This window comes from Ursus americanus, chromosome 5 (assembly GCF_024610735.1).
Source record: "Ursus americanus isolate L20-20 chromosome 5, mUrsAme1.1.p, whole genome shotgun sequence".
Taxonomy (NCBI): Eukaryota; Metazoa; Chordata; class Mammalia; order Carnivora; family Ursidae; genus Ursus; species Ursus americanus.
Window position 1 is genome coordinate 45297577 of NC_142131.1, and position 16246 is coordinate 45313822.

At 41.2% G+C, this 16246-nt stretch overlaps 1 protein-coding gene and 1 pseudogene across 1 annotated transcript in view; one reads left to right on the forward strand and one right to left on the reverse strand.

Annotated features, from left to right (window-relative positions):
* The window catches only part of ANKRD55 (ankyrin repeat domain 55), a 277398-nt gene that overhangs the window by 4594 nt on the left and 256558 nt on the right, over positions 1 to 16246 (forward strand). The window lies entirely within an intron of this gene.
* On the reverse strand, positions 1302 to 1402 carry LOC148110088 (U6 spliceosomal RNA; annotated as a pseudogene).

Genomic DNA, 16246 nt, shown 5'->3' on the forward strand with positions numbered 1-16246 from the left:
AAGGGAAAGAAAAGCTTTTTTCCTTGTTTTTCTTCTAGATTAGGCTGCAGTTTTGAATTAGTTGTTGTAATCACCTGTACTTATTTATATGTGGAAAATGCAGTCTCACGTGTTGATCATCACCGTTGGCCAACTCTGGTAAGATCACAGATGATGTGGGAGATGACTGTAAATTGTTTCCATGAGTGTGTTATTTATTTTATTATTGAATCTTTTCTCTATGTATAGCATTTGATGTTTATGCAGGAATATGGTCAAGTGAGAGGTTTTAAAAATTAATGTAATGAAGACAGTTTTCAGAGAAACTAGAAAAACAATATGCAACAGTAAAAGAATGGATGTATTCAAGAATGGCAACACTTTGCAGACTTTCTTTGATGGGGCCTGATAGCATAATTTTAAGTTTGTGGGCCATTCGACTCCATCACAGCTACTCAGTTTTGTTATTGTAGTACAAAAGACGACAGTAGTCTATGAGTGAGACTGTGTTCCAATAAAACTTTATTTACAAAGCTGGGCAGTAGTTTTCGGGCCCATAGTTTGCCAATTTCTTAATTATGGTGTAATCCATTTGATGCATGCATCTGGTATGTTGCTTTCAGCTGAAAGTAAGGAAAAACCCAACTAAAGACAGCCTAAAAAATGACATTAATCTCATGTAAGAAGATTATCTAGAGTAAGAAGAAATCTCATGATAGGGAAGTCCCAGGGCTGGTTAATGAAAGCAGTTTGATGATGTCATCAAAGGCCTAAGGTTTTTTCCATCTTTCTACTCTCCCACCTTTGGCTCATTGGCTTGTTCTCAGGCTGACCTGCCTCATAGTCACAAGATGGCTACCACAGTTCTAATGTTATAGGTAGATGCAATAATATCCAGTAGAAAAATTAGACTACCCTCCACCCACATCTCTTTTTCTAAGAGCAAGAAAATCTTTCCAAGAAGAGCCTTCCATTTCATAGACCATGTCTTATTGATAAGAACTGGAGCAGAACGTTTCAAAAAGGATTTAGAGTAGGTCACTTGGTAATATAAAACAATGGAAATTTATTCTGTCACAATTCTGGAGTCCACAAGTCCAAAATCAGTATCACTGGGCTGAGATTAAGGCATTGATAGGGCTGTGCTCCCTCTGGAGATTCTAGAGGGAAATCCATTCCTTGTCTCTTCCACCTTCTGGGGGTTGTTGGCGTTCCTTGGCATGTGGCCACCTCAGTCCAGTCTTCAAATGTCTCTGCTCTATTTTCATATCATCTTCTCCTTTGTGTGCCTGTGTAAATCTCCCTTTGCCTGCGTCTCTCTTTTAAATGTGGAACTTTTCACAAATGCGCTTGTCATTTTTGTGCGGGACCATGCTATCTTCTCCATAGGATTCCATTTTTGGTGTGTGTGCTGTGGTAGTCCTCTCTCTTAAAAGGTTACTGATAATGGCAGTTAGCGCCACCCAGATAATCCAGCAAGATCCTTAACTTTCATCTGGAAAGGCCCATTTTTCCAAATAAGGTGACATTACGGGTCCAGGGATTAGGACCTGATAGCTCTGGGGTCTATTTTTCAAACTACTACAGTCACCGAGAACTTTGACTGTCAAAGTAAAAAACGTTGCTGCTTTCTGAAAGAAAGCCGTTACGTCAGTTACTGGTAAGAGAGAACTACCTTGACTGTTTTATTAATTAATGAAGATTTACTTACGTCAAATAACAGAGGTGTGGACTGAAAAATATTGGATTCGGCCAGCAGGGACAATCTGGAATAGGACTATTAGACAGGCAAACAGCAGTATCTGCTATAGCATATGTGTTTGGTGATTGTTGTGTTTAGCAAAAACTTACAATGACTTAAGAAAATAATGTGTATAAAATAAGGTAGGAAAAAACTTTTATCTGTAGTGTGGTCACAACACAGCAAAATACTCTTGGGCATAAAGAAGATGAAGAGACAATAGAGATAATACACTAAAAAATCACTATTGGTTGGGGTGCCTGGCTTGCTCAGTTGGAAGAGCATGTGACTCTTGATCTTGGGGTCTTGAGTTCAAGCTCCACGTTGGGTGTAGAGATGACTAAAAAAATAAATAAATAAACTTAAAAAGAAATAAATCTTTAAAAAAATTACTAGAGGTTCTGTGGAGGTGGTGGGAGTATGGAAGACTGATTTTTTTCCTCTCCTTTTTTGTAATTTCTAAAATCTTAATAAAAAGTATATATATTACTTAAAATATATTTTAGGAATAAATCAATAGCATTTTGCCATTAGATTATAATACTGGAGTTTTAAAAAATTATTTCCATTTATTTTGTATCATTTCACTTAATTTATCTCTCAGTTTACTGTATCATGAAATTATACAGAATAGCCACAGATTCTGCCCAAATTTACCTGCTTTCAAAGAGACCCAAACCCCACACCTTGTCACTAGTTATCTTTTGAAACACATGTTGTGACATCTACTCTGCTTCTCATCAAAACATTTAATGTCTCTCTATTGCTTTAGAAAAATTTTCCTTCCTTCCTTCCTTCCTTCCTTCCTTCCTTCCTTCCTTCCTTCCTCTTTTTCTTTTTCCCTTCCCTTCCCTTCCCTTCCCTTCCCTTCCCTTCCCTTCATTTCCCTTCCCTCTCTTGGCTCTCAGAGTTCTCTACAACCTCATCCACATCCTTTTTCGAAGTCCCTGACACCAGATGCCCACTACATTCAGCCATGTGCCTCTTGTACCCATCTTTGCCCATGCCATGCCCTTTCATGCTCTTCCCCAAGTGGGTCTCTAACTCAGGATTCTCACTGTGCTCCCAGATGGAGGGGCAGCATCAGTTTTCACCTGGGAACGTACCAGAATGCAAATCCTCAGGCCCTACCCCACACCTACTAAATCAGAAACTCGGGGGGTGAGCATATTTATCAATGCATGTCTTAACAAGCCTTCTAGGTAATTTTGATGTGTGCTAGAGTTTGAAAGCCCCTGGGCTACCTCTCTTTGTCCTACTTTCTTCATTATTGCATTCTTGTATCTGTGGCAATCATCATTGCTAGAATAACCATTGTATTATTCTTCCTAGAGAATTAATTTGTAAATCAATTATACAAGCATGTATGATGCCAACTATTAACCTTCCAAATGAATAACATACCTACATTACCTGTATTCTTATGATTTCCTTGCTGTCTCAGTCATTTTTTCTTTAGGTAAACTGTTCTTGTCCAGTTTTTATGTATTTTATCCATACAAGCGATGAAACTGAGCAATAATGAACACCCCTTCTTAATGATCCTCTGGATCACTTATTCTAAAGTCTCAATGCCTGCTTTGAGCCAAGCATTGTCTATGATTCAAAGCCATTCCTTCAGCTGTGGTCCATTGAATAGGCCTGTAACACATGACCATCCCTCTGTCTGTTCTTTCTTCCTCGGCTAAACCAAAAATATATGCAGAAGATCATGGCCAATGTGTCTGGAGGCCTAAGAGCTGTCCCCTTTCCAACTTCATTTGTAATTTTATAATCTTGGGCAGATCATCTTTCCTCAGAGCCTTGAATTCATCATTGGTAGAAGTAGAAATGGTAAGGTTTTTTTTTCTTTGGCCTACATGGACTCTTATGTGCTGGAATTGATGTGATTCTGCAAAGCTCAATGATGAGGGAGGACTCAGTTCCTATTTTTTTGTCTACTGGCATCTGAAGAAAGTATGTTTTGACCTCCAGTCAGCACCCACCCCCATGCCTGGCACATAGTAAGGGCTTAATAAGCAATTGTTGGATAAATGGAAGAAGTAATGGGAAGAACAATGGAAGGATAGAAGGGAGAAATGAAGAGAAAAGAAGGGAAGGAGAAGGGATTGAGAAAGGGCGAATGAAAGGAGGAAGCAGAGGGAGGGAGGTGTGGGGGAGAGAGTGGAGATGGCCAAGTATAGATCAGACCTACCACCTGATGTGGGGAAGTACTTAAGACAAACAGATAGCGTTGGAATTCTAATACCTATCCTGTGCTAGAGGGGGAGAGAGAAAGAGAGAGAGAGGGAAAGAGGGAGATGCTCTAACAGTAAATTAACTATTCAGTTTGGTTCATTCCCTAGAGGATATTTTCAGCAGTTCCTCCCAGGTGCAAAGGGCAAGGCCTCTCTGAGAGTCTGAGAAAAGGGCTTTGAGAACTGTAAAGCAGAATGCAAATGGTTATTAACTAAGACACCACAAGCAAGGGCAAGTCTCCTGAGCAGGAGACTCTTTTGCCTTTTTTTGTCATTTGAGTTCTCAAAATTGTCCCCAGCTTAGACCAAATTGACCTCAAATGTCTGTGATTAAAATTTCCACTCTGAAAATCTGAGCGATTTAGGAATTGTAGGAACTGGACCATCTGGAGATAATTTATAAATAACACTCACATTTCAAATTGCCTGTCTTCCCAGAGAGTCCTCTGTCCTGTCAGTGGGACTGCTGCCAAGGCCAAACTGCTAAATTGGGCCAGTGACACTGAAGTTGCTGGTGGGAGCTTCTTATCTCTGATTCATCGAAGAATTTGGGACGCTTCATTGGAACATTTGTTTTTCCTCATGTAAAATGTAGGCTAAACGTTATTGACTATTTTTAGGTTGGGAAAGGTTTTCAGGACTTTAATGCATGTGATTTACTCAGCTTTTACTTTGCCTATTACTAAAATAATTAAAACTCAAACCAAATACTAAATAGAACCCCAAATATCCTGGATACATATTAAGGTTTGGGGGCATTAAAAAATGACTAAGCACTCTGTTTCTTTTTCATTAAATCCTGTTGGCATGAAAGGGAGCCATTAATACCATCTCTTTTTCTTCTTTTCTTTCAGGTTAGCACAACCTTAGCCATTGCAATGTGTTTCTGAAGAGTAGGTCCAGCTGTGTTAAACTATACACTGGTGCTTTATGGGGCCAAGGCAGATTAGACCATGCAGAGTTGACCAGCCTGGGTAATGACCCCTTGTACCTTATGTCTGTGGAGTTGTCATATTGGTATTCTTTCCTTGCCTCTGGTAGCTGGAGCGATTGAAGCCTGTGCCTGTTCATTCCCTGGGGTTATGTTGTGTCTCCGACCTCATTATTGCTCAGGGAGAGGCAGAGTTTAAAAATGATCATGTTCAAAGAGAGCCCTGCAACCTGTGATCTCTGGGATTCCACCAGGTCCCACTTCCCACACTGAAAATATACACATATAGCCCTTCCTTGCTCCTAGCTGGAGGCTCTGAGTTCATACATATGCCTATAGTCGGGCTCTGTGGATTGGAGGTCTTTGCCTTGCTTCTGAAGGATCTAGTAATGGCAATTGACAGAATTGATGAGCTGGTATAGGAGAAGGTCATATTGAACACATTGCATGAGAAACAAGAAATTTATAAAGCAGGACTTTTCTGGAGTTGGGGTGAAAACTATTTTCATTTGGGTAATATATTGCATAACACGCAGAGATATGCTATTTCTAACCTAACGGGTATGGCGTGCAGGTTGAGACAGAACATATACCCATTTCTGAGAACACCGTTTGACAAGAAAAGCATTCAAAAAGCTATTTTCGGGGCGCCTGGGTGGCACAGCGGTTAAGCGCCTGCCTTCGGCTCAGGGCGTGATCCCGGCGTTACAGGATCGAGCCCCACATCAGGCTCCTCTGCTATGAGCCTGCTTCTTCCTCTCCCACTCCCCCTGCTTGTGTTCCCTCTCTCGCTGGCTGTCTCTCTCTCTGTCAAATAAATAAATAAAATCTTTAAAAAAAAAAAAAAAAAAAACAAAAAGCTATTTTCATGATGGGACCCTTTTCTTTTTCTCTCTGGGTTCCACAGAATTGTTCTTTGTGTGGCCTTTATACCTTCTCTTTGTTCCCCTGACATTTTATAGCATTGGTTTTCAAATGGATAAAGTTCCTATGGATGTGTATCAGCATTTCTAGAAGGAAATATATGTATACTTTGAAAAAAAAAGGCTGTTTCATATTATAGTAGAATTTCATAACTTGGGAACCAATATAAGTCTGCTATTCCTGTAACATAAGCAAACAAAGTAAAGTTTGACAAATTCTCTTAGCTGGAGGGGGTCTATATCAGGGAGGGTGCCTTCTGAGGGAGCACGTGATAGGGACAGGGTCTCATCTCCCTAGGAGGGTCATGTCAAGATTTTGCTGGATGGTTGAGCACATAGCATTTTTTAAAAGATTTTATTTATTTATTCGACAGAGATAGAGACAGCCAGCGAGAGAGGGAACACAAGCAGGGGGAGTGGGAGAGGAAGAAGCAGGCTCATAGCGGAGGAGCCTGATGTGGGGCTCGATCCCGTAACGACGGGATCATGCCCTGAGCCGAAGGCAGATGCCTAACCGCTGTGCCACCCAGGCGCCCCAGCATTTTTGTTTTTGAAAGAGGAAAATGATTTTTTTTAAAGGCTCAAAACACTTCTGGCCAAAAATAATAACAGGAAATGCCTGTATCTCTCCTGTAGGTTGAACTGAGACAGGAGTCCTCCTGCTAAGGTAGGAGCAGAATATTCAGGACCCATGTTATAGGATCTGGAAGAGAAAGATCAGTGCTATGTGTGAAGACAGCCATGGCTTCAGCAATACAGGCATTGCTTTCATTGCATGAATGCAGTTGTCCTTGGAAAATGGAATGAGAAAGAGGATTGAGGACAGTGAGTCCAGCAAAGAGCCTCAGAATGGGGGTCCTAGGACCTTCAGAGTTGGTAGCCATGAGGCTGAAGTAGTTTTCCTCAAGAAATATCTGTGATACATGTGGGGCGGGATGGGGGACAGAGGCTGCTTCCTAATCCCCACTGATGGTGCCCTGGGTAGGGGGTGGGGGCAGAGGCCCCACCTGAGCAAGCAAACAGCAGGGTTGATTCCTGGAACTCTTAGCAGAGAGGAAGCTCTCTGTAGGTGACCCCATGATGTCAGTTGTGCAGGGCCCTCTGAAGCTACCCAGGGATGCTAGTCCCACAGTCTTCATGAGCAGTGGCTCTGAGGGCAAAAAGAGTGAGTTGGATAAAAGTGGTGACACAGGAGACAGTATCAGAATCATAGCAAGGCAGATCTAACAAGTGAGTTTTAACAGTGAAAGGAAGAGAAAGCCCAGTGAGCAGTGCCAAATGTAACAAAAATCTCCACATCCTCATAGTTGATAAAGGGAAAGGTGAGGACAACTGAACATAATTTTGGTAGCTGGAAGGACCCTGTGCTGATGAAAGATTATGACCTTCCTGTCATACTATGGAGGGATAGCAAGTGGGACCAAGGAATACAAGAGGTAGAAAAGGAGGTTGGGCACCACTGGCACAGAAACCATTTGAGATCCTGCCTGAGCCATCCTGAAGCCTTGCAAAAGAGAAGAAGGATTTTGGAGAATTGCAGTCCAGAGAGTTCCCTGGTGGGAGCTCAGCACTTAAGACTCCTACATTATGGTCTCCAAAGCTGACGTACAGGAGGCCTGGGGTTGGGGCTCAGTACATGGAATGGGGGAGAAACCCCAGGGGGTCCTAAGACACTAGGGACAGGTTGAACAAGGAAAGATGTCCCTCACTGCTAGGGGATCCAACAAGAAGCATATTCTCCAAAGATTTAGGGTATTGCTAAGGTGGCACAGAGCAATCAGACCTCTCCATTTTAAGGAAAACTGAGCCATAAATTAGAAATACAAATACATAAATTAGAAATAAATATTTTGGATATTGATATTTAATGCAAGGATTGTTCTGACCTCAACTAGACTCTCTGCAAACCAAACCAGGCTGCACTCAAGGCTCTGATTCTTTACTAGCAGCCTGGATGTGTTTTGTAAAACAGCAACCAGGAAAGAAGGACCTAAGAAAATCTAGGCAGAGAGCCCCTTCTTCAGGATTCTAAAATACAAGGTAAAAAGTAACAGTAGCCCAGGGAGGTACTGTGACAGTGGGAGGAGCAGCAAGGAACAATGCTCTCTGGCACAAGTCTGGTCAAAATGCTAACCAGCACAAACGTGTGAGAGCCTGGGACAAATGAAGAAGAGAAGATGGAGCACAAATAGTATTTTGTTGGGAATCACAATAAATAGGCTCTTCCTAAGTTCTTACCAACTAGTCTGGGACTTTTGGGAAAGTAATTTAATGTCTTGAGACTTGGTTTCTTCCCACACATGAGAGTTGAAGCAGGTGGTCCCTCAGATCCCTTCATATCCTGACATTCTGTGAATCTGGGGTTCTGTGTAGTTTATGGACTGGAACTCTTTCTCCCAGATTTTCCAGAGTGAATACTGTTCCTCTGCATATTAGACAATATTCGGATTCTTCCCATCATCCCAGGGAATATATCCACTTAGAAAATGCTGGGGATGGGTCCTTTCATACTGGATAAGAGATCTCACCCAGCAGTGCTAAGTTTTCTCTTTGGCTCTGTGTTTTCTATGCATTCAACTCACAGCATGGTCGAAGCCATTCCCACCTCATTCATTTACCAAGAAATGCAATGACATTCGGTTACGCTATGGCACTGTTCCCCAACCAGGTAAGCCTGCCAGTCATTAAGGAGACCCAAACCCTGATTCAAAGCCCAACACCTGAGAGAGAGACTGCTGAATTTTTCTTGGCTTTTTAGCCCAGTGATCAGATAAAGTGTGCCAGGTAGACTTTAACTTACATAACCCTTGTAATAGCAGTGCTTTCACTTTGGAGCCCAAGGGCAATGGTGCTCCTGTCTGAGCTCTGGGCCACCTGGGCCTCCCCTAGGTCATGCCTAGTCTCATATTCAAAAGTAGAACTGTTTTTACTCTACTCACAGCAGTGGACTTTGTAGCAGGACTTTTGGGGTGCATTTTATGTCCCCAGTCTTTTCTGGAACCCAGTATTTGTTCATTCATGCCCTCATTGAATACCTTCTGTGAAGAAGGCACTCTGTGGGATATTATGAAAATGAGTCTTTTGGTGTTACTGTAAGGTTTGTTTATGTGATCCTCTAACCCAGACCAGAGGTCGGCAAACCACAGGTCCTGCACCACATCCAGTCCTCTGCCTGTTTTTATACAACCTTACAAATTTAGAGTAGTTTGTATATTTTTAAATGTTTGAAAAAGAATTAAAAAGTATAATAGTTGTTAGATGTGAACATTTTACTCAATTCAGCCTTCAGTGTCTGTAAAGGGGGCTGTAGTAGAACACAGCTGTGGTAGGCAGAATCTAAAATGACCCCCAGTGATGTACCCCCTTATATAATCTCCTTCCTTTGAGTGTAGGCAAAAATTGTGAATATAATGAGGTTTCACTCCTGTGATTAGGTTACATTGTATGGTAAGAGGGATTTTTGCAGGTGTAGTTAAGGTTACCAATCTGCTGACTTTGGGTTAGTCTTTGGAGAAATTACTCAGATGGGCCTAAGCTAATCATATGAGCCCTTTACAAGTAAAGAGTTCTCCCTGGCTGGGAGTAGAAGAGAAAGTTAGAGAGATGTCTTCCACCTGGTCTGGAAGAGAGCAAACATTCATATTATGAACAGACCATGAGAGACCTGAGAGAGGCCCCGGAGAACTGAGAATGGCCCCCATTGACATGCAGCAAGGAAGCTGCGATATTGATCTTACAACCCCAAGGAGCAGGATTCTTCTAATACCCTGAGTGAGTGTGGAAGCAAATTCTTCCCCAGGCCTGTAGATTAGAGCCCCTCTGGCCAACACCTTCCTGTCAGGCCTGTCAGACCCTAAGTGAAGAACTCAGCTAAGCCCACCTAGACATCTGACCTATATAGAACTAGAATTAATAAATGAGTGTTGTTTTAAGCCACTAAGTTTGTGGTCATTTGCCATGCAGCAATAAAATAGTAATAAAAAAGCCATGGTCATTCATGTGCATATCATTTATGACTGCTTTTCTACTGTATTAGCAGACTTTAGTTGCAACATAGACTGTATAGCCCACAAAACCTAAGATATTTACGATCTAGCCCTTTATAGGAAAAGTATATCAATCTGTGTTCTAACTAAAAATGTAATCTCACATCAGGTATCTTTACTCAGAGTTCTGTGCCTGACCCAAGGTTTGCAAGAAACAGGACTTATATTCAGGACCACTCAGCAAGCATTCCTTTCATCCAACTAAATTAGGCCAAAAAATCTAGTAGACACCAGGCTATCCTGCTGACCCTCTCTCCGTTGGGGAGCGAGACAGAGATTGCTCATATATTTAGAGAGAAAAGAGGAAGGTGTACAGTATTGGAGGTTGATAGTTTCTACATTATGAATTTCTGTAATAGTTGAATTTGTATAATACATTTTTACTAAGTTAATAATAATTATAACCTTATTATTTTTAAAGGCTTCACTGTTCCTTGGGGAAGTGGCCTGGAGAAGATAAAGTATGAAAACTATTGCTTTGTGATCAGAATTTGAATTCACTCCACTGGTTCTTGATTTTTCTTCTCTTCATGTTGTCCCTTTTACTTTCACAGTGGAGTAAGTCGAGATAATCCAATTCTTCATTCACTAATATTGGTTATCTAGGAGAGTAATTTTCAACCATTTTAGAATTTTAATACCCTCTAACACTAGCGCATGCACACACACACACACACACATAAAGATTTGTCAGTGTATGTATTTAGCTGCTTTTTCTTTTCTTTTCTTTTCTTTTCTTTTCTTTTCTTTTCTTTTCTTTATTTCTCTTTCTTTCTTTCTTTCTTTCTTTCTTTCTTTCTTTCTTTCTTTCTTTCTTTCTTTCTTTTTGGAGTGAGCGAGAGCGAGCATGTGCGTGGGGCAGGGGCAGAGGGAGAAAAAGAATCTTAAGCAGGCTCCATGCGCAGTGCAGAGCCCAACATAGGGCTCAATCTCATGACCCTGAGATCATGACCTGAGCTGAAATCAAGAGTCAGACCCTTAACTGACTGAGCCACCCAGGGCCCCTCCTTTTAGCTTTGAATTGAGTTAAAATTCATATGATTCTGAAGATTGGGAGAAGAAACTGAGGCGGATGTATTAGGGTCCTAGGGCTGCTATTACAAGTTATCACAAACTAGGTGGCTTAAAGACAGAAATTTATTCTCACAGTTTTGGAGGCCAGAGCCTGAAATCAAGGTGTTGGCAGAGTTGGTTCTTCTGTAGGCTCCAAGGGAGAATCCATTCCATGCCTTTCTCCTAGCTTCTGGTGGCTGCTGGCAACTCTCAACATTCCCTTGGCTTTTAGCTGAATAACTCCAGTTTTTACTTCTGTCTTCACATGGCCTTCTCTTCTGTGTGCCTGTATCTCAGATCTCTCTCTGCCTTTATCTTATGAGGACACCTGTCATTGGATTTAGGCCTACCCCAAATCCAGGATGATCTCATCTTGAGATCCTTAACTTAATTACACCTGCAAAGACCCATTTGCCAAATAAGGTCACAGTCATAGGTATGAGGGTTAGGACTTGTACATACTTTTTTGGAAGCCACAATTCAACCCACTCCAGAGGCATTTAGCATGTTCCCAGAGCTGATAAGGAAGACTCTTTCTCAATCTCCTAAGTAGCAATTAAAATCAACAAATCCATCCTATATTGTAGGAAAGTTCTTTTTTTGCTTCATGGAGCTTTATGAATACTTAGCACCTTCCCCCATGATCCTATGATTATAGATTGGAAAATTCCTCAATAACAAGGTATATGAGAGATGACAAACCTCCACACTATCCTATATGGATACCCCATCTTGTCTTTCCGTTTTTGTCCATCTGGACAAAACCAAAGAATGAGACGACATTAGAACTGTTGAAAGTCAGAGTAGTTATCCTCAAGTGTTAGATTCAGGATAGAATCCTGTGGAATCTTTCTGTAACTGGGAAATTGTGCTCTCTAGCAGAAGAGTTTGGGTCTCTCTGGAAATGAGTCCGTGCCCCTTATTGTCCATTTGGCCTTGGGAAAATCTGATGCTGTGATCTGGTTTCTCTCTCTGTAAAGAAGGCATAACAATGCCTTGCTACCTTACCACGGTGTTGTGTGAATTTGCTGACACCCATAAAGCTCCCTGAAAATGAAGAGGCTTACATAAGTCCCTGGTATTATTCACACAGCAAATGTTTTCCCCTGAGAAGAAAGTAATAAATGGTACCATTGTGCAGGTGGTGGAACGTGTTCAAAAGTTTCCGTTCACAACTAGTAGATCAAGTTGTGGGTGGCTGTATGGACTTTCTGTGCTCATGCCAAGCTGCATCCAAAACAGCCAGCACAATGGGCTATCCTGGAATGAAAAGCTGTACTGTAAGAGGCAGCCAGATTGTGGCATCACATCACATAGGACAGTCCTATGTAGTCAGGGACTTCATATGCACCTTTTCTTTCCCGCACCTCTTCCAGCAGAAAGAAGCAATAGCAGAGACAGTGGCCACATGGATATCTCACATGGCAGCAATTGAAAAGCAATTCTCTTCTTCCACCTCACTGAAAAACTTCCCAAGGCTAAGGATGGTCATGATTGTGAAGGATTATAATTATAGCTTTTCTTCCTTGCTTGTTTGCTTGCCTGCTTGCTTGCTTAATTTTGGGGTCAGGAAAGAAATGTTATAAATCAGATGGTGTGTTCAGGTTAAGAACATATTCTCTTTAAATGCAGTTCATTTGAGTTGGAGTGTGTGAGAACAGTCTGGACAGAATGCCCCTGGCTGACATAGGAGACAGGAGAGGATCTTCTTTCTACCATTATAAGCCCTGGAAATACTCCAGGACATGATACAGGGAAAATGCCTTCCCTCTCTTATTTATTCATTTTTTTAAAAGATTTATTTATATATTTTAGAGAATGGGGGAGGGGCTGAGGGAGAGAGAATCTCAAGCTGACTCCCTGCTGAGCACAGAGCCTGATGGAGGGCTTGATCTTACAACCCTGAGATCATGACCTGAGCCTAAATTAAGAACCAGACGCTCAGCTGACTGCACCACCTTGGTGCCCCTGCCTTCTCTCTTTTAGCAAGGTTTGGGACTCTCTGTGCTCAGATGTCACGTCTGAGGAAATGACAGATATTTTAATTAAATGAGAGGAAGATAAGCTGCTGAACACACTACAATTACTTTTAAAATGAAATCATGTTTAATTAGAGATGTTTGGGGATTATACTAACAGTCTCACTTATATCAAGGTTCTTCCCCTGAATGGTGAATATTTTCACATTAAAAAGCTAAGGGAGAATCACAGAATAGTGGAATTTTTGTACTGTGAGTGACCTACCTTGATATTAAACTATTTGATAACTTTTCAAATTCTGTGGACAATCTGGCATTTTTTTTCCCCTTTCTTTTCAATGGCAACCATGGACAAAAAATCTTGAAGTTAATGAGCTTAGGTCAGCAAAAGTAGAAAAGAAAAGTTAAATAAGCTTGAAGTTGGGTATAATCTTTTGATTTTAATGCAGAGGCTATGGAGAAGTGCTGTGCAGCCCACAGCCTACATGGAATTCCCTTGAGCCCCTCCCTCCCACCCTCCAGTCGTATTCTATTTTCAGACAATCATTCATTCATTCATTCATTCAGTGCCCATTTGTTGAACACCCACCACGCTAGAGGTACAAAGAAATAATAGGCACAGTCACTGTCCTCATGGGGCCCTTAACCTAATGAAGAACAAAGTGACAAGTGTCATGATGGAATCACGATAAGACCTGGAATAACTGAAGAGAATTTCATCATGATGCCTTGCTTCCAGCTTCAACATTCAAGGTCCTGGCACCTTCTATTGACTTGACTTTTCTTCCTAGACTGCCTTCTGCTACACATATCATGAGAACCATGGCCCAAAATTGCATCACACAGTTCCTCTCCTAGTTGAAGTGAGTTTCAGTTACCTCCTGGAGGATGTAGAGCAGCACAGGTACACTGGTCAGAGGAAGGCTCTTATTTCCGGGGAAACCACACAGCAAGCCTGGAGGACATTGTGTGAACATTTTTTTTAATAATTTTTATTTTGTTATGTTAGTTGCATGAATATTTTTATGTGACTAGACCCATCTTAGGCACTTTAATTGTTGCCAGAGTTTCTTCATCAGTGTACAGTATGGGGATGCAGAGGCTGGACAGTGCTGATCATTGGTGACGAAGTTCAGAGGATCTGAAGGAGCTATTTGCCTGCACAAGGCCAACCATGCTATGAGCCTGAGAGACACAATCATTTGAACACTATAATATACTGGCTATCTGGTAAGATTCGAGGAAGCAGACACTAATATCTCTGATGAACTCCCTGGGCTTCTGACCACAGACTGCCTGCCGCTTTCATGTTAATCCAGTGGCCAGAGGCCAGGCCATCTGGGAAAAGAATGAATGAGATACAAAGATGATTCATGGAGAAGGTGGTGCATTTCCACTCTTAAGGGTTGGGGTCTTCATTCAGCAGTTTCACAGCAGACCCTATTAGTTACTTATTCTGCATCCAACCCTCCACTTCTTCCCAGGTTTCTTCAGGGAAGCAATATGCCCACTTATCACCTTGCTTTCCTAGCCTCACTCACTGCGGCAGAAGCTTATGACATAACCTGAGCCAGTCAGATGTAAGCTGGAGTCAGGCTGGGACTGTTTTCCTGCTAAGAAGGGACCCATATGTTTGGCAACACTCTTCCTATCTCCTCTTCTTTCTGCCTTGGACATGGGAAAGCAATAACCAAAGAGGCAACAAAGATGAAGACAAAGCCAAGACTCCAAGCAAAGTGAACAGGAAGATCCATTTATGTGTATATATATATATATATATATATATATATATATATATATATATATATATATACATATATTTTTATTTTAATTCCAGCTCATTAGCACATACTGTCATATCAGTTTCAGGTGTATAATATAGTGATTCAACACTTCCATATATCACCCAGTGTTCATCACGACTAGTGCCCTCCTTAATCCCCTTCACCTGTTTCACTCCATCCCCCCAACCCACCTCCCCTCTGGTATTTGTTCTCTATAGTTAAGAGTCTGTTTCTTGGTTTGTCTTGCTTTATTTTTTTCCCTTGCTTATTTGTTTTGTTTCTTATGTTCCACATATGAGTGAAATCATATGGTGTTTGTGTTTCTCTGATTGACTTATTTCACTTAGCATTATACTCTGTAGTTCCACCCATGTCATTGGAAATGGCAAGATTTCAGTCTTCTTTATGGCTGAATAATAGTCCATTGTACATATATACCACATCTTCTTTATCTATTCATCTATCGATGGATGCTTAGACTGCTTCTGCATCTTGGCTATTGTAGATAATGCTACTATAAACATCAGGGTGAATGTATTCCTTTGAATTAATGTTTTTGTGTTCTTTGGATAAATACCCAGTAGTGCGATTGTTGGATCATAGGGTAGTTCTATTTTTAACTTTGTAAGAAATCTCCATACTGTTTTTCTCAGTGACTATACCAGTTTGCATTCCTATCAATAGTGCTCGAGGGTTCCTTTTCCTCCACGTCCTCACCAACACCTGTTGTTCCCTGCGTTGTTGATTTTAGCCATTCTGACAGATGTGAGGTGATATCTCACTGTAGTTTTGATTTGCATTTCCCTGAAAATGACTGATGTTGAGCATCTTTTCATATGTCTGTTGGCCGTCTGGATGTCTTCTTTGTAGAAATGTCTGTTCATGTCTTCTACCCATTTTTTATTGGATTGTTTTTTGGGTGTTGAGTTGTATCATATATTTTGGATATTAACCTTTGATTGGATATGTCTGTCATTTGGTGGCCTCTTTCAGATTACATATATATATATATATGTAATATATATATAATGTCATCTGCAAATAGTGAAAGTTTTGCTTCTTCCTGATTCTGATTCCCTTTATTTCCTTTTGTTATCTGATTGCTGTGGCTAAGACTTCCAGTACTTTTCTTTCTCTACTACGTTGAGTAAAAATGGTGACAATGGACATCCCTTTTTCCTGATCTTAGGAGAAAAGCTTTCAGTTTTTCCCCATTAAGGATAATGCTATCTGTGGTTTTTTTCATAGATGGCCTTTATTATATTCAGGTATGTTCCCTCTAAACCTACTTTGTTGAGGGTTTTTATCATGAATTGGTGTTGTACTTTGTCAAATGCTTTTTCTTTTTCTTTTTTTTTAAAGATTTTATTTATTTATTCATTCGACAGAGATAGAGACAGCCAGCGAGAGAGGGAACACAAGCAGGAGGGAGTGGGAGAGGAAGAAGCAGGCTCATAGCGGAGGAGCCTGATGTGGGGCTCGATCCCATAACACCGGGATCACGCCCTGAGCTGAAGGCAGATGCTTAACCGCTGTGCCACCCAGGCGCCCCTATCAAATGCTTTTTCTGCAT